This window comes from Pelodiscus sinensis, chromosome 3 (genome assembly GCF_052426305.1).
Source record: "Pelodiscus sinensis isolate ZL-2025 chromosome 3, ASM5242630v1, whole genome shotgun sequence".
In the NCBI taxonomy this organism is placed as follows: Eukaryota; Metazoa; Chordata; order Testudines; family Trionychidae; genus Pelodiscus; species Pelodiscus sinensis.
In genome coordinates this window covers 162,010,611-162,030,999 of record NC_143054.1, presented here as the reverse complement: position 1 = coordinate 162,030,999, position 20,389 = coordinate 162,010,611, and the positions used below count along the sequence as shown (strand labels likewise).

At 43.9% G+C, this 20,389-nt stretch overlaps 1 long non-coding RNA gene across 1 annotated transcript in view; it reads right to left on the bottom strand.

The window, feature by feature from the left end:
• Positions 1-322: 322 nt before the first annotated feature.
• LOC142827672 (uncharacterized) overlaps positions 323-20,389 on the bottom strand; it is a 47,015-nt gene continuing 26,948 nt past the window's right edge. Inside the window, exon 3 of the long non-coding RNA XR_012902381.2 lies at positions 323-732. This is a non-coding gene — a long non-coding RNA (uncharacterized LOC142827672). The remainder of the gene's footprint in view (positions 733-20,389) is intronic.

The following is a 20,389-nucleotide window of genomic DNA, read 5'->3' as shown; positions in this document are numbered from 1 at the left end:
CCCTTTGAACAGCCTCAGACAGCTGCCATCTGCCAGGCCCATCAGGGCACGGTGCGCATCCAGGAGGCCTTGAGGGAGAGTTTCTCTCAAGGATCCCAGTAACTCTCCCCAGGGCCTCCCCCCACCCCAGGAGCCTCTGGCTTGCTGCACTATCCCTTTCCCATCACAACCCCTCCCTTTGCCCCTTCCCTGACCTCAGAATAAACAGACCTGTTTGGATTTGAACACAATGAACTTTGTATTTGTCTTTTTTTTAAAGGGGGAGAGGGGCGCATAACCTGGAGGGTGAGGGGTATTCAGAGTGGTGTTGGAGGGCGGCTGGATGTGCCACCTAGGTGAGAGGACCTCTTTGAACTTGGGGTTGGGTCCTGGGACCACAGGGGAGTGGGCAGGAAGGGGGACTGGAGGGGGTTGAGGGATTTCAGGGGGAGGGGGAATGGGCATAGCAAGGGGGCAGGAGGGTGGTAGGCAGGAGCAGCAACAGCAGCCAGGTGTACCATCACGTTGCGCATGATGACACATGCTATTGCACCGTTGCATGAGCTGGTCCCACGCAGTTCCACCACTTTGCGTCCTCCCGGATCTTCTGCTCCAGGGTCTGCTGCATGTCGTGCAGGATGCTGACATGCTGCTGCATCAGGTCTTCATAGACCCTGGCATGCTTTCAAGTCCCCCGAGGTCTGGCTGCTGGCTTGGGTGACATGGCTTGCTGCTCAGTCCCGACTGGTCTGGCTGGAGAGAATACAAAGAGGGAGAGGCTGTCAGTCATCTATATAGACACTGTCCCTGAGGCCATGCCCTCTTCTGTGAGCAGCAACCAACAGTCCTCAGGCCAGAGGACTGGGGGGTGTCCCGAGAGCAAGACTATGTGTGGCCTGCATGGCAGGCCTTGCCTCACAGGGACCCTGAGGTACCCAGGAGACCATGCTGCCCACTTCCCCCGCCTCCTGGACAAGCAGGCAAGGGAAGTGTCCAGCCACAGTGGGATCCCCCCCATGGGCAGCAGAGGAGCCGGGAGCAGCCTGGCCCACCTTGGGGCCTGCACACACACCTGTTCCTTGCAACGTTGTCCACAGGCGCAAGTGGTGCCTTGCATGTGCAGGCATGCCCGTGTGCTGTGTGCGGCACTCCTCGGTGTGCCTGGGGTCGTGCCTGCACCCTTGTGGCTGCCTGCTTCCAGCCGTGGCAAGGAGGTGGTGGAAGAGAGTCCCACCAGCCAGACACGTGTGTGGCCTCCCCTGAGCCTGGGAGCAGGATCCCGGGAGTGCTCGAGGGCTGCCTGCTGGGTCCACATGGTGCACACTAACACTGCACAGGGTTCCATGTGCATGGACTGCAGCACGATGTCCAGCCCAAGAGTCATGACCATGAGGGATGGCCAGAAACCTGAGGACTAAGGGGTTAATTGTATTTAGCCAGGTAGCAGTCAGCCAATAAAAATGCAGGTAGGAATTTCAAACTGGTGCAAAGGAATTTTTTATTTTTCCCTCCTTCATCCCTGAGCAGTTTTTCTCCAGATACTGAGGCGGACAGACATCACGTCTCTCTCCAAGAAAAGACTCTTCACTATCTGTAAGTAGGGCAAAGTTTAGATAAATGCATCTGACGAAGTGGGTCTTTGCCCACGAAAGCTTATGCTCCTACACTTCAGTTAGTCTATAAGGTGCCACAGGACTCCTCATTACTTTACATTTACCAACATTAAATTTCTTTTGCCATTTTGTTGCCCAGTCACTTAGATTTGTGAGATCTTTTTGAGGCTCTTCACAGTCTGCTTTGGTCTTAACTATCTTGAGCAGTTCAGTCTCAACTGTTTACCTCTTTCTCCAGATAATTTATAAATAGGTTGACTAGAACTGCTCCCAGAACAGACCATTGGGGGACACCACTAGTTACCCCTCTCCATTCTGAAAACTTACCATTTATTCCTACTGTGGCAGGGTGAAGAAATCCCACCTATACCTGGAACTGGAGGAGGCTCAGGATCTGAGGCTGGCCAGCAGCTGCCCCAGGTGAGAAGCGACGGGGCGGGATTTGGAAGCCCTGCTTGGAGAAGGGGAAGGGGCTGCACTGGGAACCCGAGTCCAGGGAACAGCCACAACATCAGCGCCGGGTGATGACATCACGTGACATCAAGCCAGCGCCGGGGGACGAGTGAGGGGGAGGAAGGAAGCGAGAGTGGAAGGAGAAGGGACATGACGTCACCCGCCGGACGTCAGGTCGCCGGTAATAGGACGGACACTAGAGACCGGGGGAAAGGAGGGAACAGGAGGAGGAAACAACCAGGGTGGTAAGGGGGGGCGTCCCGCCTCCCAAGGTAAAGGAGGGTAGAACCTAAGCGGCGGGGTAGGAAGCAGCCCAGGGCGGGGTTGCAAAGCCTGCATGCAAACGAGTTTAGGGACACATCCCCCATTTGCTAGGTGAGGGAGCCAGTCTCCCTACCTTAGGGCCCTGGGCTGGGACTCGGGAGAGTGGGTGGGCCCGAGTCCCCCTACTCCGCCATCGGCGAGTGGATATTGGTGTCCCAGTCACCGTGATTGACCACCAAGAGTGTCTGTCCAGTGAGACAGGACCTGATTATATACTGTTATGGGATATATGAGGGTGATGGATAACCTAATAAAGTAGATAGTTGACTGAGACCCGTGTGAGAGTCTCTTACACTTACCCTTTATTTCCTGTCTTTTAACCAGTTATCAATCCATGAAAGGACCTTCCCTCTTGTCCCATAACATACCTAAGAGCCTTTGGTGAGGTCCTTTGTCAAAGGCTCTGGAAATCCAACTATATTATATCCGCTGGATCCCCCTTGACACATGTTTATCGACCCCCTCATAGAACTCTATTATATTAGTAAGGTGTGATTTCAACAGAAACTATGTTGACTTCTCTCCCTCCCCAACAAATTATATTCATCTATGTGTGACAAGTTTATTCTTTACTATAGTTTCAACCAATTTGTCCAGTATTTATGTTAGACTTACTGGTTTGTAATTGCCAGGATCACCTCTATAGCCCTTTTAAAATATTGTTGTCACATTTGCTATCTTCCAGTCATTAGGTACAGAAGCTGATTTAAAGGATAGGTAACAAACCACCGTTAATGATTCCTCAATTTCACATCTGAATTCTTTTGAACTCTTGGGTGAATGCCATCTGGTCTCGGTGACTTGTAACTGTTACATTTATCCATTTGTTCCAAAACCTCCTCTAATGATACCTCAATCTGGGCCAATTCTTCAAGATTTGTCACCGAAAAAGAATGGCTCAGGTTTGGGAATCTCCCTATCCTCTTCAGCTATGAAGACTGAAGCAAAGAATTAGTTTAGTTCCTCCCCATTGACTTTATCATCTTTGAGTGCTCCTTTGACATCCTCGATCATCCAGGGGCCCCACTGGTTGTTTAGCAGGCTTCCTGCTCCTGAAGTACTCAAACATTTGGCTATTATTTTTTCAATTTTTTGGCTAGCTGTTCTTCAAATCAATTCCATACCTATTTAATTTTATCATCCATAGTTTACAGAAGCCTTGCACAGTGACCCAATGTAAACCTACTGTAGCACAGGGCAGGATTCTACCTCTGTCCATAGAGGCTGGGAGTTTCAAAGGTCCCTAAGGGAGCAAGTGCCCAAATCTCATTGAGATCCAATGGGGATTAATCATCTAACTCATAATCTCTTTTGAAAATCCCAGTCACCAGTATTCTATGCCACACACAACACTATGCTAGATGAAGTGTCTAGCCCTGGCTCCTCTCTATTATAGGACACCTACACTGAGAACGCTGTGTGCAGAGTGCCAGCAGCACAGTGGTAATACTTAACACTTCTTAATTGTCTTAAGATAATTATCCAATTGTTTATTTATATATTAACATAAGGGATGCCTAGAAGAATAGGAGCAAACTTGTCAGTCACTCTAAATTCAGAAATAATTACCACTAAGGCTGAATCAGATGAGATCTAGGATAATTACCATTGAATCCTGATGGCAGATAGCTCCAATTAGCCAACCAAAAGAGGGTCTGAATATTGATTTGGACCACAGAGAACAGGCAAATCAGAGCAGCTAATCTTGGAGGTTTGGGAGATTCGTTACGAAGTTGCCAGTAAAGCCAAGCTTCAGAAAAGGAAATGTGTCCCATCGCTCAGGACCTGGTGTTCTGTTGAGGATGGAAATGGGGACTCGGCCCATAGACATTATGCAATTCTTGTATGAGTTAGCACCAACTGAGTGACTTCCATCTATTGTAACCAGTTTATGAAGGTCACGCCTTCCTCCCCTAGTCATCTGTGCACTGTCACTAAAATAGGAACTGTTGTTCCACCAGTCCATTGCATAATCCTAACAAGCTACCAAAACTATGGAGTCTGAACAGTTACAAAGGCAGTCGATCACTGGTTACAAGCCAACACTTGGCAGTGTTTGAAGAGGTAATTGAAGTGAATTGCATTTGGGAAATGGCAGAAGGACAAAAGATCTGAAACTGCTTTTTGTTTTGTTTCTAGCACAAGCCTCCTGACTGCTCCTGTGTTATGTTGTCATGTAAGACCAAGAGACCCCTTCAGAGGAAAGCCTTCAAATTAAAGGGAAAAGAACTGCCAGCTTTTGTTTTGTTTGAAATAATTTCTGTGCTGCCTCTGATTCATCCAGGCTCTCTTGATGCACTCAAGAAATTCATCTAAGCAGGGGCGGCCCATCAGCCTAGGCGAGCTAGGCAGCTGCCTAGGGCGCCGCTGGCCCAGGCACCCGATGATGATGTCATGAGGCGCTGGGGCGCCCCATGATGACGTCATGGCCATTGACGGCCATGCAGGCAGGGGCGCCGATTGCGGCGCCCCGCCTAGGGCACCAGCTGCTGCAGCCAGCCACAGGCAGCTCCTGCATCTAAGGGGAGGGAAAGCAGCCATGAGGACCACACAATGTACTACTCTGTCAGTGGCATATGCAAGATGTGAATTCAGGGTGGGGAGAGAAGTAGTTCTCTTGCAACTCTAAAACACACTGCAGATAGAACACTCTTTGGCTTTGTCTACGTCTACACTGCCAGTTTTTGCGGCAGAATATATGCTAATGAGGGACTAATGCTAATGAGTCACAACATCATTAGCATATTTTCTGCCGATGCTTTTCGCACAAGGGGTTTTTGCATAAAAAAAAATCAGTGTAGCCGCTTCTGTTTTGCGCAAAAGGGTTTCTTTGCGCAAAATGGAAGCAGTCAAACTGCTTCTTTTTATGCAAAAGCCCCTTGCACAAAAAGAATCTGCAGAAAATATGCTAATGATGTTGCAACTCATGCTAATGAGTCCCTAATTAGCATATTTTCTGCCACAAAAACTGACAGTGTAAATATAGCCTAAAACACAGAACCTGTCATCATGCAGGGGGCATTCCTCTTTGTCACTCATAAAGGAAGTGACAGAGCTCAGGTATGCCCCTGCCAAATGAATGGAGTACATAGTGTTATTGCTGAAAGCAAGGGTCAATTAAAATTTGCCATCTGATCCTCTGAACATTGGACCTGTTTCTCAGACCTGATAGGCCACAGTGCTCCATAAAGAGGTCATAAAATAGTCTAATTGGCCAACTGAGGATTCCTCCACTATGAGGGACCCTCAAGGTGGTCCCCAACATGGCAGGGGGGATAAGGCGTTGCCCTATGCTCCTGCAATCCACAGTTATTGGAATGCCCCTTTAGAGAGTTTGGCAGCTAAGTGCAAGGAAGAACAGTTACTCCTGGGTTAAACTGATGGCAGCCAGCCTCAGCATTAGAGAAAGATGGGGCATAAAGGTGGTGCAAACACCCTTTGTCCCCACTATTCCTGGGCCTGAGCCAAGTGCAGATCAGCCAACCCAAGCCTTTAGCACAATCTTATCTCTGTCCTGATTTCTAAATAACTGCCAACCACAACAATAACTCTTCTCCATTCCAATGGAGGTAGTAATGTCTTACATTGCCAAAGTGACTTGCAAAGGAACCCAGAGTGCTTTACAAACTGAGTAAGACATCTGCCACTAAAATGCAACCATCTATAGGTGGAATGTGGCAAGTTTTAAAAGAACAGTAATAAACTGGGACAGATCCTCAGCTGGTATAAATCAGAGTAGCACCATAGGCTTATAGCCTTTTATCTGTATTATTATGAACCCATTGGTGAGGAAAAAAGTGGCCACATTTCTGTTCTTGCTGTTACTGACACTAATAGCCTAGGTCTACACTGCAGGCTTCTTGCGCAAAAACAGATTTCAGCAAGAGGTCTTGCACAAGAGCACGTCCACACTGCCATGTGCTTTTGCACAAGAGATGTGCTTTTGTGCAAGAGCATCCATGGCAGTGTGGGCACTCTCTTGCACAAGAAAGCTCTGATGGCCATTTTAGCATACAGTGTAGATGCTTCGCAAGCTTTTGCACAAGTTTTGCACAGGCATTCTTGTGCAAAAAGCCTACGGTGCAGACGTAGCCATACAGTCAGGGCTCTCTTTCTGTCTCAATACTAGGATGAGCCAACTACTGACAGTATGAAGTACTTTGTTAATGGATTTCTGGCAATATACTTCTCCAAAGTGATGAATAGAAAAATTAATGCTCTTTTATGGTGATTTCTCTTTTAAAATAACGTTCAGTTTTTTAAAATTAACAGGTATGGAAGATAGAGGGATAGAATTCAGCAGCACCTATGGCACACAGTCAGATTTTTGTTTCCCAACAACAGTAGCAAGATGCTAATTCATAAATCACCCCATGTGTAGTATTAAGCCCGACTTATTGACCTAAATGCTCGGAATCTGTGGGGATGAGGGTCATAAGTAAATACAGGTTGAACCTCTCTAATCCAGCATTCTCTGGTCTGGCAACATCTGTGGTCCAGTAAGATTTTAGCAGAATATTCACTAATCATGAGTGTGGCCACGTTTCCTGCAGTCCCATAAAGTTTATTTACATTCAACAATCCTGGCTGAGTTCTATGCTGTCATTTAGCTTTAATTTACCCCCCTAAAACTCTTCTAAGAGCCCAGTAAGTAGTGGAAGTGTTAGTAATGCTGCTCGACAATATTGACCTCCCATGGTTCAGCATTGATCAGAGTTCTGAGGGTGCTGGACTAGCAAGATTCAACCTGTAGATAGTCAGGCTTGTGTCCCTATAGGATCTGAGTGTCTGTTTCTATGGAATTCAAAGGAGTACTGCTGATATTGAGATACAAATGTGTGAACTGGATCCAAAGACAAGTATGCAAGCTGAACCCATTTATTTTTGTTAAGATACGATATTGTTTTATAATTATCTGAGGAAACAAAATCCTGGGATCAATGCTCTACTAGGCTTAGCATTAATTTTCTTGGTATCAGAATCCAGACTCATTCATATTTCACACAAAACAGCTGAATAAAATGTCAATAGATAAATTCCTACATTAAGGTCACATTCTGCTCTCATTTACAAATTGTAAACTGAGAATACAGTACCTCAACTGACATTCTGAATTTTCACTAGTGAAAGCAGAATTTGACTATGTACATTAAGAATTCTGTGCCGTGTTTTGTCCTTTTACATATCTCTATTCTGATTTATGGGCCTCATCCTCAGGTGATGTAAATGGATACTGCTCTATTGAAATCAGTATTCATTTACAGCAGCTAATAATCTGGTTCCATATTTATAATTTGTTTCTTTGTTATCTCTCTTGTCTTCATGTTTAAGTTGGTAGCATCGTCTAACGGATGAGTGATTTTTTTAAAAGAAACTTCTCTCTATTTGTACTGCCATGTAAGCCCACTTTTAAAGTTCTGTTCTCAAGTTTCTCATTCAGTGCCCTTGATTTTCTTTCATCATCGGATGCATTGAAATTGGGCTCTGTGTTCCTTCTGTTTTGCTAGGCAACCTTTCATATGCTGCCATTTGGATCACCAGCTCCAGCCAATACATTAGCAACACACAATTACACCCTCAAGGTAGGCTCAAGTACAGACCCTACCTCTCATAAATATCTTATTGTTAAAAAGTAATGCAAAACTTCTTAGTCATTCAAAGCATGAGTTTGATGTACTACAAAAGATATGTTTTTAGCTCATGTAGTTTAGAGGAAAGACTTTTCTGGGATTAGGGACTGCGGTAAGTATGGAAACATTTTCTGAATGTTTGCATTCCAATAGTCTGGCCTGTAGGGTGCTATTTTCTCCAGCAACACAGATCACATTTGCTTCTAGACTACACTTCTAAAACTATATCCACTACATGCTTCAGTAATGCCAATGGGGCTGGAGCTGTCAGTTTGGTACGTGAATGAGAGATCTTCCAAAGAAGAGCAGTGGGTGACTTGATAGATGGTACGTTTGTCTGCCACATTCGCTATCCCAGAATATGCCAGGTTTGCTGAATGTCTCTTTGGGATGAGATGTCAAACAAGTGGTTGTTGAAGCTCCCATGATTTATTTTGAGGGACAAATGGTATCACACACCTGCCACCAGTGATTTGAGATTATGTAAGTAAGGTTAAATTGAGGAGTTTTAAAGGAATTCATTCTCAAGATATGGTAACTGTTTGTATATATGAAACTCTTCAGATATTTTCTGTCTGGATCATATAGTTGTTACCATCTGATTGCTGTGAGAACTGCACTGGTAAGTTTCTGTCCAGTTCCCAGTGGACCCATGTCCAAATCTCTCACACATGCACAATCATAATTGATATTTCCTAGCAATTTCAAGAGAAAGTTCAGTTGCCATAGTCTAACTACCACTTAGCTTACCTTCTCTGTGTTTGAGGGAATTCCTCCATGACTGAGGTCTTTTTTTTTTTATTAAACTTGTTAAAGTCTGGGTCTTCACAACATCCTCTGGCAAGGAGTTCCACAGGTTGACTGTGCACTTCGTAAAGAAAAGCTTCTTTTTGTTTGTTTTAAACCTGCTACCTATTAATTTCATCTGGTAACTGCTAGTTATTTACTTGTTCCTGTAACATAACTCTTCTTCATTCACTTTCTCCATAGCAATCATATCCCTCCTTAGTCTCCACTTTTCTAAGATGAAAAGCTCCAGTCTTTCCAATCTCTCTTCATATGGCACCCACCCCAAACCCCTATTCATTTTCGTTGTCCTTTTCTGAACCTTTTCCAATGCAAATATATCTTTTTTGAGATGAGGCAACCACATCTGTGTACAGTATTAAAAATGTGGGCATATCATGGATTTATAGAGGCAATAAAATATTCTGTCTCATTCTCAATCCCTTTAAAAATTATTCTTAGCATGGTTTGCTTTTTTGACTGCTGTTGCACACCAGAGCACATTTGCAGAGAACTATCCACAATGACTCCAAGATCTCGAGTGAGGATAGCAAAATTAGTCCCCATTATTTTGTATGTGTAGTTGGGATTATTTCCCTCCCCCTCCCATTGCATTGCTTTACATTTATCAACATTGAAATTCATTTGTCATTTTGTTGCCCAATCACTTAGTTTTATGAAATCCTTGTGAAGCTCTTCAGTGTCTGCTTTGGTCTTTATCTTGAGCAGTTTGGTATCATCTGCAAATTTTGCCACCTCACTGGTTTATCCCTTTCTCTAGATCACTTATAATTAGGTTAAATCGGATTGGTCCCAGGACAGACCCTTGGGGGACACCACTAGTTACCGCTCTCCATTCTGAAATCTGACCATTTCTTCCTACCCTTTGTTTCCTGTCTTTTAGCCAGCTATCAATCCATGAAAAGACCTTCCCTCATATCTCAGGACAATTTACTTTACTTAAGAGCCTTTGGGGAGGTCCTTTGTCAAAAGCTTTCTGGAACTCTAAATACACTATATCCACTGGATCCCCTTTTCCACATTTGTTGACCCCCTCAAAGAACTCTAGTAGATTAATAAGGCATGATTTCTCTTTACAGAAACCAGATAGATAAACATAATTTGTTGAGGATGTGTCTGAATTCTAGTCTTGACTATAGTTTTAACTAATTTGCCCAGTACTGACATTAGACTTACCAGTCTAATTGTCGGGACCACCTCTAGAGCCCTTTCAGAACTCTTGAGTGAATGCTATCTGGTCCCAGTGACTTGATGCTACTTAGTTTATCAATTTTTCCAAAACCTCCTCTAATGATCCCTCGATATTGGACAATTCCTCAGGATTTGTCACCTAATGGGAATGGCTCAGGTTTGGGAATTTTCCCAACATCTTCAGCCAGGAAGACTGAAGAAGAGAATTTGTTTAGTTTCTCTACACTGACCTTATCTTTGGGTGTGTCTAGACTACCTAGTTTTGTCGACAAAAGTGGACTTTTGTCGACAAAACAATACCAGCATCTACACTACCGCGGAGTTCTGTCGACATAACGTTGACAGAACTCCGCGGTTTTGTCGACGCTGGTAAACCTCATTTTACGAGGCAAAACACCTTCTGTCGACAGAGTTCTGTCAACAGAAGGTGTTATTGCCTGTAACGTTGCATCCAGACTACGGAGTTCTGTCGACAAAGCGGCTTGCTTTGTCGACAGAACTCCATGTGTCTGGACGCAAATTGTCGACGGAAGTTTTGTCGACAGTATCTGTCGACAAAACTTCCGTCGACAAAACGCGGTAGTCTAGACGTACCCTCAAAGTGTTGCTGTAGCGTCTCAATCATTCAGTGGCCCCAATGGTTGTTTAGTAGGCTTCCTGCTTCTGATGTACTGAAATATTTTGCTATTACTTTGAAGAACAGCTAGGCAAAAACTCAAACACCTTTTTGGTTTTTCTTATGCTATTTTTACACTTAATTTGACAGTTTATGCTCCTTCCTATTTTCCTCATTAGGCTTTTAACTTCTACTTTTTAAATTATGCCTTTTTCTCTCTCTCTGCTTCCATCTTCAGTGGAGCTATGCTGATTTAGAATAGCTGAGAATTAGGCCCTTGTTGTTTGACAGTTAGTCTAGTCTAGATCCAAAAGAGGCTTAATTTTAAAATAATGAAATTCATTCAGGAGTGAGGGACCTAGAGACTGTTTTTCAATGGTCCTTCATCCATTGAAGCTCCAAAGCCTTCTGTAGTACCTATAAATGGCAATCTGCTGGTGCACCTTTGTGTCCTGTACAGCGAGATCAACACTATTACAAAAGGCTGCATCCACATACCTTGTAGGTGACTTTCTGGAGATCCATTCCAAGTGTTGCATTTTATGTTTAAATCTGAGCCTGGTGTAGTCACAGTGAAGATACGAAAATGTGTCCTTGTAAAATGAGTATCACAGTGCTTTGGGCCCAACAGGGACACAGGTTATGTATGAGATTAAGATGGAAAGTTAGAATCTGGATTCTAAAATTCAGCCCCAGATTTTGATTTCGCCCATCATAAAAGCTATGCATAAATCTGACCTGGATCAAAGTTCAGATTCAAACATCACACTGTTCCGATCTGAGGCTTTGTTTATTGGCCCACCTCTGCTTATTCATGTTAAACACTTGTATGGTAAGATTCTTGCACACTTCTATATGGACAATGTATAGGGTTGAGTCCTCTGCTGGAGTAAATCAAAGTGACTCCATCACTTTCAATGGACCAACACCAATTCAGATCAGCTGAGGATCACAGAAAACTCCCTTACATAATTAGGAGGAAATAGCATAACTCCTACCATTACTATAATCTGCTTTGCAACAAAAATACCCTCTGCTCCTTTCTAGTGACAAATTGTATCATTACAACATGCTTCAAAAATTAGCCTAATCAGTGAACAAGTGTGGGTGGCATGCATGGAGTTTGTCACTGGCACACATTCCCACTGACATTACTTTTAATGCCCAACATAAAAATATGTAATGTAAGTATTTAAGCAAAACTTGAAGAGCGAGGTGGGAGCTGTCTGCACAAACACCTATTTTCATCTGAAAAGCTGTTTGTTTGAGCAGTTATGCTTTGGCAAGTTTTAGGCTACATAAAAAGACAAATAGGTATCCATTGATAATACAGGTATATGTATTAAAGCAGTAGGTCCTCTTGTCATCCATTCTACAGCTGCTAAGAAAGTTATATGGATTTAGAGGAGGTGCAGACAGGATCCTTATAGCAAAGATCATGAGGAAACAGGGCCATTTTCCAGAATTATTGATGCAGTAGCTATTGACACAGCTCCTTGCTTGGGAAAGTCCTGCAAAGACTCAACTCAGACTTGCCCACTTTGTTTCCTTGGAGTTGAGAAGAGATGATTAAGGCGGGGGGAACGTACACGACAAGTCTCCAGATAGGAGAAGAACTGTTACAAAGAGGACAACAACTGACTATTTTCCTTGTCTCCTGACCAGGGGAGTCGTCACCCTCACGAGGCCCGGGGGCAAGATTGGTGCTCCCAGAAGGGGTGGGGACAGGAGCAGCCAGCCCTCAGGTGGCTGCGTGATCCGTGGGAGGCATGGCCCACGCACGCGGTCCCTGGTCTCCCTCCCTGCCTCTACCTCCCCCCACCCCCCGGGTAAGGGACAGTGCTGGCACTTACCTGGTATGGCCTCTCCGGACGACCCTGCTGACTCCGGTGCCGGGTCAGCTGGTGGTGGCCCCTCTGCTGTGCCCAGGTCAGGGCCCTCAGCTCCTGGCTAGATGCCCCCCGGGCTGAGGCAGACTACCCCAGCCCCTGGATTTGGTTGAGGGTGGGGAAGTAGGGGCAGGTGGCAGCCCCTGCTGCAGTGCTGCTCCTGGTGGCCCTGGCATACGCCTGCCTGAGCACCTTTATTTTCAGGCGCACCTACTCCTGGGTGCACCTGTGTCCCTTGAGGTCCATGGTGGTCACTATGTGGTCATAAATGGTGGCATTCCTCTGACTGATGCAGAGATCATGGACATTGGGGGCCTCTCCCCACACCACAATGAGGTCCATGATCTCCGCACCAGTCCAGGCAGGTGTGCGCCATCTACGGCCCCTGGCTGGCCCCTGGGTGACTGGGAGGAGGACACTGGACTAGTGCTGGCTGCCCGGCTCATCGTCTGGCCACTGGGTGCAGAACTGTCAGGGCTGTCTGTCTGCATGCAGGCCTCTGGCTCGCACGTGCCCAGTGGCCAGACTCTATCCCTTTAAGGGTCCCAGGGCCAGGGGAGAGGAGAGGAGTTTTCCTGATTTGGCTCAGAGTGGCCACCAGGGCCTTATTTCCAATTAGCTATTTCAAATTTGGAGTTACTCCTCGTAGAATGAGGTTTACCAAATTCGAAATAAGCACTCTGCTATTTCGAATTCAATTCAAAATAGTGGTTTGCATGTGTAGATGCTATTGAAGTTAATTCAAAATAACGGCTGTTATTTCAAATTAACTTTGTAGTGTAGACATACCCTTAGAGTGCAGCTACAGACTGGGACTAGATGCCTTTGGGACTGGGATCTAGCAGGCTGCTTCTGATAGGCACAGCATGAGACTGTAAGTAATTGGGCATTTTTGGGAAAGTGCTGCCTGGGACAGAGCTGCTGCCTAGCTGGGACTCTCATATACACTGCCTACAGAGAATTTCCATTACAGCTGCAGTTCTTCAAGTGCGCCCATGCAAGCAAGAGTCTGGGATTCTGAATCCAGGGGTGTGCACACTCTGGGGTTGGATCAATATTGGCAGTGCAAATGCTAGATATATAAGTTCCAATTATTGTTGTGCACTTTGTTAATGTTATTCTTTGTCAATCTGTTAAACCCTGTTTATTTAAGTTAAGTAAAGATTGTTTATTTTAATGTAATCTATTAGATGTATATGATTTGTAGTTGTTCTAGAATTATATCCAGATTATTGCTGGAATTAGTTTATTCCTGGAGACTCTCAAGGCACACCAGTAAGTGTGTACAAGGCCAGCCAGATGGAGGCACCGCCACTATACATTCTTTATGAGTAAGGAACTGCAGCAAGGGAGCGGATAGGTTTTCCCCAACTAAAGAACATCACCACTGGGGTACTCAGGATCTCCTTTTATGTCAAGACCATCAGGCGCCCAGGCACACCTGTGAGTGTGACCTGCTCCCAAGTAACCCAGGGAGGAAAAGGGGGATTACACTTATGTAATAGGCTTCCCAAGGAGGTGAAATCACCATCACTGGGGATTTTTTTAAGAATAGGTTAGACAAAGGTCCAGTTCTATTTGGTCTTGCCTCAGTTCAGGGGGGATGGACTAGAAAAGATGACCTCTCAAGATCCATTCCAGCCCTATGTTTCTAGCATAGCAGGCAAAGTTGTGGGAAATAGATCTTCACTGAGCACTTATTGTTACATACTAGAAGGCCTGTGTTTTTCTAGTAGCCCACTGGCCCTGTTTGTGTCACACCATACTTGGTCCCTCCTGAAAAACTGGCTCTCTCTTTCCAGTTCTACTCAGACTGTATTCTCCTCTACAACAGTGAGACGGCATGGGGAAGCAGTAGACACTGAGGCTACATCTAGATTACATCCCTCTGTCAACAGAGGGCTGTAAATAAGGCACTTTGAAAGTGCAAATGAAATGGGGATTTAAATATCCCGTGCTTCATTTGCATAATCACATCATGGCGCTCTTTTGAACAAGCACCATTTTGAAAGTAAGACCACAGTTTTACTTTCGAAATGGCGCTTGTTTGAAAGAGTGCCATGATGCGATTATGCAAATGAAGCATGGGATATTTAAATCCCCACTTCATTTTCATTTTCGAAGTGCCTCATTTACAGTCCTTTATCGACAAAGGGACATAATCTAGACGGAACCTGGGAGGGAGATAGCCCTCTCCCTCATACTAGAAGCTTAGAATCCCCTTCTCACAGTTTAAGATCAACCCCACAAGACAGCAGAGCACAGTCCATCCTTTATTCGCCAAAGGTCTTTCCAAATAACACCAGGTGAGATGCTGAGGGAACTCCTTCCCATGGAGATTATGGAAGAACTCCTTTGCTCTTTAACCAGTACAGTGACCGTCTTGATCTGCCATCTATGAGGGTAAGTTACCATCTGATTGAGCTCCTCTTTGGACCCATCTCTTTATAGGCATTTGTAAAATACATGGTAATCATGGGATTTATGCCAGATGAAACATAAGAACAGCAATATTTGGTCAGACCAAGATCCAAACAGCCCGGTATCCAGCCTTCCAGAAATGGCCAATGCCAGGTGCCCCAGAGGGAATGAACAGAACAAGTGCCCCATCCCTCGTCACTTATTTCCAGCTTCTGGCAAACACTGCCATAATCATTGTCTAGTGGGTTCTGGATAGTTGGCACACAACATTTATATTAAAATAAATCAATATTCCTGTCTTCCTGGACACAAAAAATATCTCTCTAGAGGCTAGTCTGTTTACTGGCCTGGGGGTGGGGGGGGGGGGGGGAATCACTGTACTTCCCTTTGCTTAATAAAAAGTTAAATATCATCATGTTCTTGGGACCAACATGACTACAACAAACATTGAAAAACAAAACATTTCACCTTTTTTCAATACAAGCAATGTCTCACCCTTTCCTGGGAAAAAGTCTGGATTCAATGAATCAGCATCTTTCAGTAATAATAATAAAAAAGTTTGTTGAAAAGTTCCTGACCATCTCTAGTCCTGGATATGCTATATCAGACCCTGGCAGAGACCAGTGTCAGAAAGGAGGAACACAAAAGATAGGAACAAGAGATTTTTAAAAGTCACTTAAGCATTTGTGAAATTGTTTTTTTAAGGAACATATGTGCCATAAACAAAAGATGAGATGGTGGGGAGTAGTATGGTATAAAGGTTGTATCATTTATCAGTAAGGACCTGCATAATGCATGAGAAATACATTCATTGCAAGCACATATTTTAGTTCAAGTGATGGAGGTCTCTGCTATAATGCTAAGAGTCCTGCATTCAATCACATCTAAAAGACTCATTTGGGTGAGGGGAGTGTTACAAGAGACATAAAAGCTGTCAGCAGGCCTCAGCTGCTGGGAATAAGCCTTCCTAACAGGAAGAGTATATAATCCACCGGTTTAGTATGTTATATGCCGGTCCAAAGAGGATAACAGTTGCAATAGGGTTAGTCCTTTTGCTCAAGCAGTAAATATCTGTGCTGCAGCTCTGAAGGGCCCAATTTCAAATCACTTGGGAGGTGGTCATTGTTACAGTGGCTTATAATAGATTCTTCCCCACCCCCCCCCGTTTTTTTAAAATATGTATTGAATGCATCAGGGGCCTCATGGGAAAAGAGTCTCTCACAATGCACACATACTAGAGATGGGGATTTAGGGGAGGGGGAGATTAAGGGTGCACAGGCAACCCCAATGCTGGCATTTCCTAATTTAAGGGCTTGACTTTGCAACCGCTTTTAAAGTAAGAGTTTATATTTAGGTTATTTATTTTATCTTCAATTATGGCTGCTGAATGATTTTTTCAATAATCAGGTTCTCCTGTCACCACTGATGACTTCTGCCCTCCAGCCACAGCTTTGGTCTTCAAATTAGCTCAGTCAGTTTTCCTTTCCTTCCTTAAAGTGTCATTGTGTTTCAGTGCACAATACTGCAAGGAATGGGTCACTGTCTTTTAAAGAAAAAGATTTTTTAAATTTGCATGAAAACATTTGTATTACCTGTAGGTTTCACAGGTCACTCTATAAATATTAGACCTGAAATGGCATGAAAATTTCCTTTCAATTATGCTAAAAGCACACTAAGATCATATTTGTCCCTAATGCCATCATTCCATCAGTCCTATGGAAACATGCATACAAGCTGGCTAGGTCTATTACACTGACTAATTCCTTCCATATCCCTCTGTGCATAGCTGTGACTGACAGAAGACTGGTGCTGCTTTCTGATGCCTATGGAGCATGACCTCAAGTTAATAATGTTGAATGATGAAAGAAAAGGGATTCATTTAGCAGGTGAACTCTGCATCAAGATGGCCAGAAGCACGGAGCACATACAAATTGCTATTTTTCCGGCAAGTAGCGCTTGGCTGGGCTTTTAAATATTCCACTTATGGCAAACCATCCTCCTTGAAGCTGTGACAATTGAACGAACAGGAGAATTGAAAATAGGATTTCATTATTTTCTGATCTTAACTCTATTGTTTAGGTGAGAGGTTTGAACTAGGATGTTCAGAACGATTCATGACCTCTTCGCAGTTCCAGCCCACACTGAGTTCTCAAAAGAATGCCTAGACTATTCAGAAAGACTACTGTATAAAAGAGGATTGGATGGCTCAGAAGATTGATTGCCAGCTATGCTTCCATTGGTAGCTAGGTCACTGGTTCAAATCTCACCTGGATCAGCAATGTCAGAAAGTTGAAAATATCTGCAGGCTGTGTGTTGTCCTGGGTCAGTTGATTTACTGATGTCATTCTAGGAAAACAATCTACAGCCCAGAAGTGCCTCTATAATTGGCATTAGTTGGTAGATTGTATACAGAATTTCTATGTGGGTCAGAACCCTGTACCTTTTTACAGTCAGACTTGGAGGGGCTAAGGCATTCCATGTGCTCTATCAGCACCAAAACCTGAGTGTAAAGTGGTTGGCCTTTGTACAACGTGTTAGCTTTGCCAACATCTAGCCTTCAGTTACTTATCACATTCAAAATGGTTGTGTTCATCAGGTGCAGTGCCAAGGTGCACAAAAAGACTCCAGTAGACTGTGCTCTCAAGCATGCCCATATCCTACAAGGGCCATTCCCCCCAGAGATTTGTGGATTCCCAGGATGGAGCCAGCTCTGGGAACATCACTACACAAATCCTGCTGTGATACCATCACCTGAGTTCATTCTGGTGGCATAGCTATTTCTCAAGGCTGTCTCTAAAACAAAGTTTAGGCCTGTCAGAAGGGCCGTGTTTGCCTCTGGTGCAGTCTGTGCTAGAGAGCGTAGCCCAACAGATGTCAACATTCAGGGGGGTTACACTAGAAGAAAAAAAGCCTGAGAAAACAATTGTGGATTTTTGTAATTTGTTTTCCCAATAGAGTTGGTTAAATTATTTTGAAAAATTGGGAGGAATTGCACGTTTAATCTCAAATAACACCATTAATCAGAGACTAGTTTGCTAGAAAGAGTTTACATCTTTTCATCACTCACTCTCACAGTTGCATTGATTCTCTCCCCCCCCAGTTAGGACTGGCACTGAACCTGCATTCCTGGCTTGAAGTGTAGCTGTAGCCATGTCAGTCCCAGGATATGAGACAAAGTGAGTGAGGTAATAGCTTTTTTATGGAGACAAGCTTTTGAGCCAAAGTTGGTCCAGTTAAAAAAAAAAAAAGGATGAATTACCGTCGTCTTGAAGTCTGTAGATATATGGAGTATGCAAAAAAAAAAAAAAAAAAAAAAAAAAAAAACAGGATTAGGCATAATTACTACAATATTTTCTGTGCAAAGAAACTTTGTAATATTACAGTCTGCCCAAGTTTTAAAATTGTTTAGGTATCCAATGCCTATTGATTCTCAGGGGCTCACTGTGTACCCCAATACCTGTGAGTCTTCATTTTTAACTCCCTACAATTATTTTTCCACTCTGGACAAGAGTTGAACACTCTGGTACCCTATATATCAGCTTGTGAGGCTGAGGAGAGATGAGATGCTATATTGTTATGCTGAAAGGCATTCATGTGAGACAACCATTTTTTAAGTCCACAGACAATTACAGAGGTGTTTGAAGCGGTGTCAGATGGCAGGAGCTCCACAGACCACCTGCTTTTTCCTTTTGTTTTTCCAGTTTTCCCTCAAAGCTGTAAGACTCTGGCCTCTGATTCCTGGGAAATTCTTCTATGTTTTGGAATTTATCAAATTCAGTGTCCAAAAGTCCATTACTTACAGATCAAAATACCTTTCAGCTGAATGTATGGCTTTTGTCTTTTTGCAAGCTCAGCCAGTAACATTGACTGGAAATCTTCATGTGATTCAGCAACCCTAGTGGGGATAAACATTAGCTAATCTTCCATCATCAGAGCAGCTATTCCTGTGTATATTTTTCCTAATGGAATGTATTCCTTCCAAGAGCATCAAGCAGCAAAGACCTTGTCGATGGTAAACACAAGTTTGAAAAAGTCCCAGTATGCCATAGATTTAAATGCATTCATGATGCACTTTCCTTCATTTGCTGCTAGGGGCGAAAGCCTACGTCATCTACAATTTGCAGCAGAGACACACGCCACAGTCATGAATGTCTCATAATGGGTAGCTTCACATTTGAGACCAAAAACCAGCTGGTGCATACTTTATAATGCAACTACACAGTGCTGAAGTCAATAGCAGAGAAAAGAGAGAACAGGAAATATTTCCTAGAGGGCTTTGCAAATTTGATGGGCTCTTTCTAATGGCTTTGCAGGTGCCACAGTTTGCAGTCAGATGCAGCTAACTGATCAAATGGGAGAAGGGAATGGCAGCTCACCAGCCCAGGAGAAAGACCAGATTTGAGGAAATCAAAGAACCAGCTGCTGTAAACTTGACTCACACTGCCATCTTCTGACTATGCGAGCCACTGTACTTCTGACACAGAATCCAGTGTTCTTAACACAAAATGATTTGCTCTGTTTTCTGCCTATATTGGTTGTGGGCCTGATTCAGCATCTATTGACATGGATAGGAGAATTTCTGGTGACAAAGGGCTTGGGGATCAGAAATGAGTAAGATGAGTTGGCCAACAGGCTTCAATTACTGTAGAATTTAAACACGAACAAAAGATTTGCCAGGCATTTTTGGACATTAATTTAATAAATCCTAATATGTCTTCTCTTGGACTGAGCTGTCGATCGACAGATCTCATATTCTATAATGCTATTGGTGAGCAACGAAACCAATCCTTGATCAGCAGAGCCGATTAAGATGTCACATAAAAAGCTGCCAACTGCAGGCGCTGTATGTTCTTTTCAGATCCTGCGCTTTTCCTGCAATGCCTGGATACGCTGACTCTCAAAGCAGTTAAGAGCCTGTACTATGGTTTGCCACCAGAACAATCTGTCCTGAACTAGACTTTCCAGATCATTGGGAGATATGCCGCATTCCTTTATATTGGCCTTTAAGAGGTTTTTATAGTGCTTATACTGACCACTGATAGAACACTTTCCATGACATGAGCAAGCTGGCCATAGAAGACCATCTTTGGTATCCGTGTATCATCCTTCCACATAACGTAACCAATCCAGCAAAACTGATTGTTCATAAGCATTGCTTCCATGCCCATGACACCACACAGCTTAAGAACCTCCGTATTAGGAATTTTGTCCCACCAATTCACATGGGCAATCTTCTTCAGACAACATATATGGAACTGATTGAACTTCAAAACATGACAACGATATATTGTCCATGACTTAGCCATATAGCAGGACATTCAGGACAACTTCCTGATAAACTCCATCCCAAGACAGCGGTTTAATACTATGGTCATTCCATAGGCATTTGGTCAATTTTCCAAAGTCAGCACTGGCTTTGGCTAGTCGAGCAGATACATCATGATCCACATTTATGCCAGAGGACAG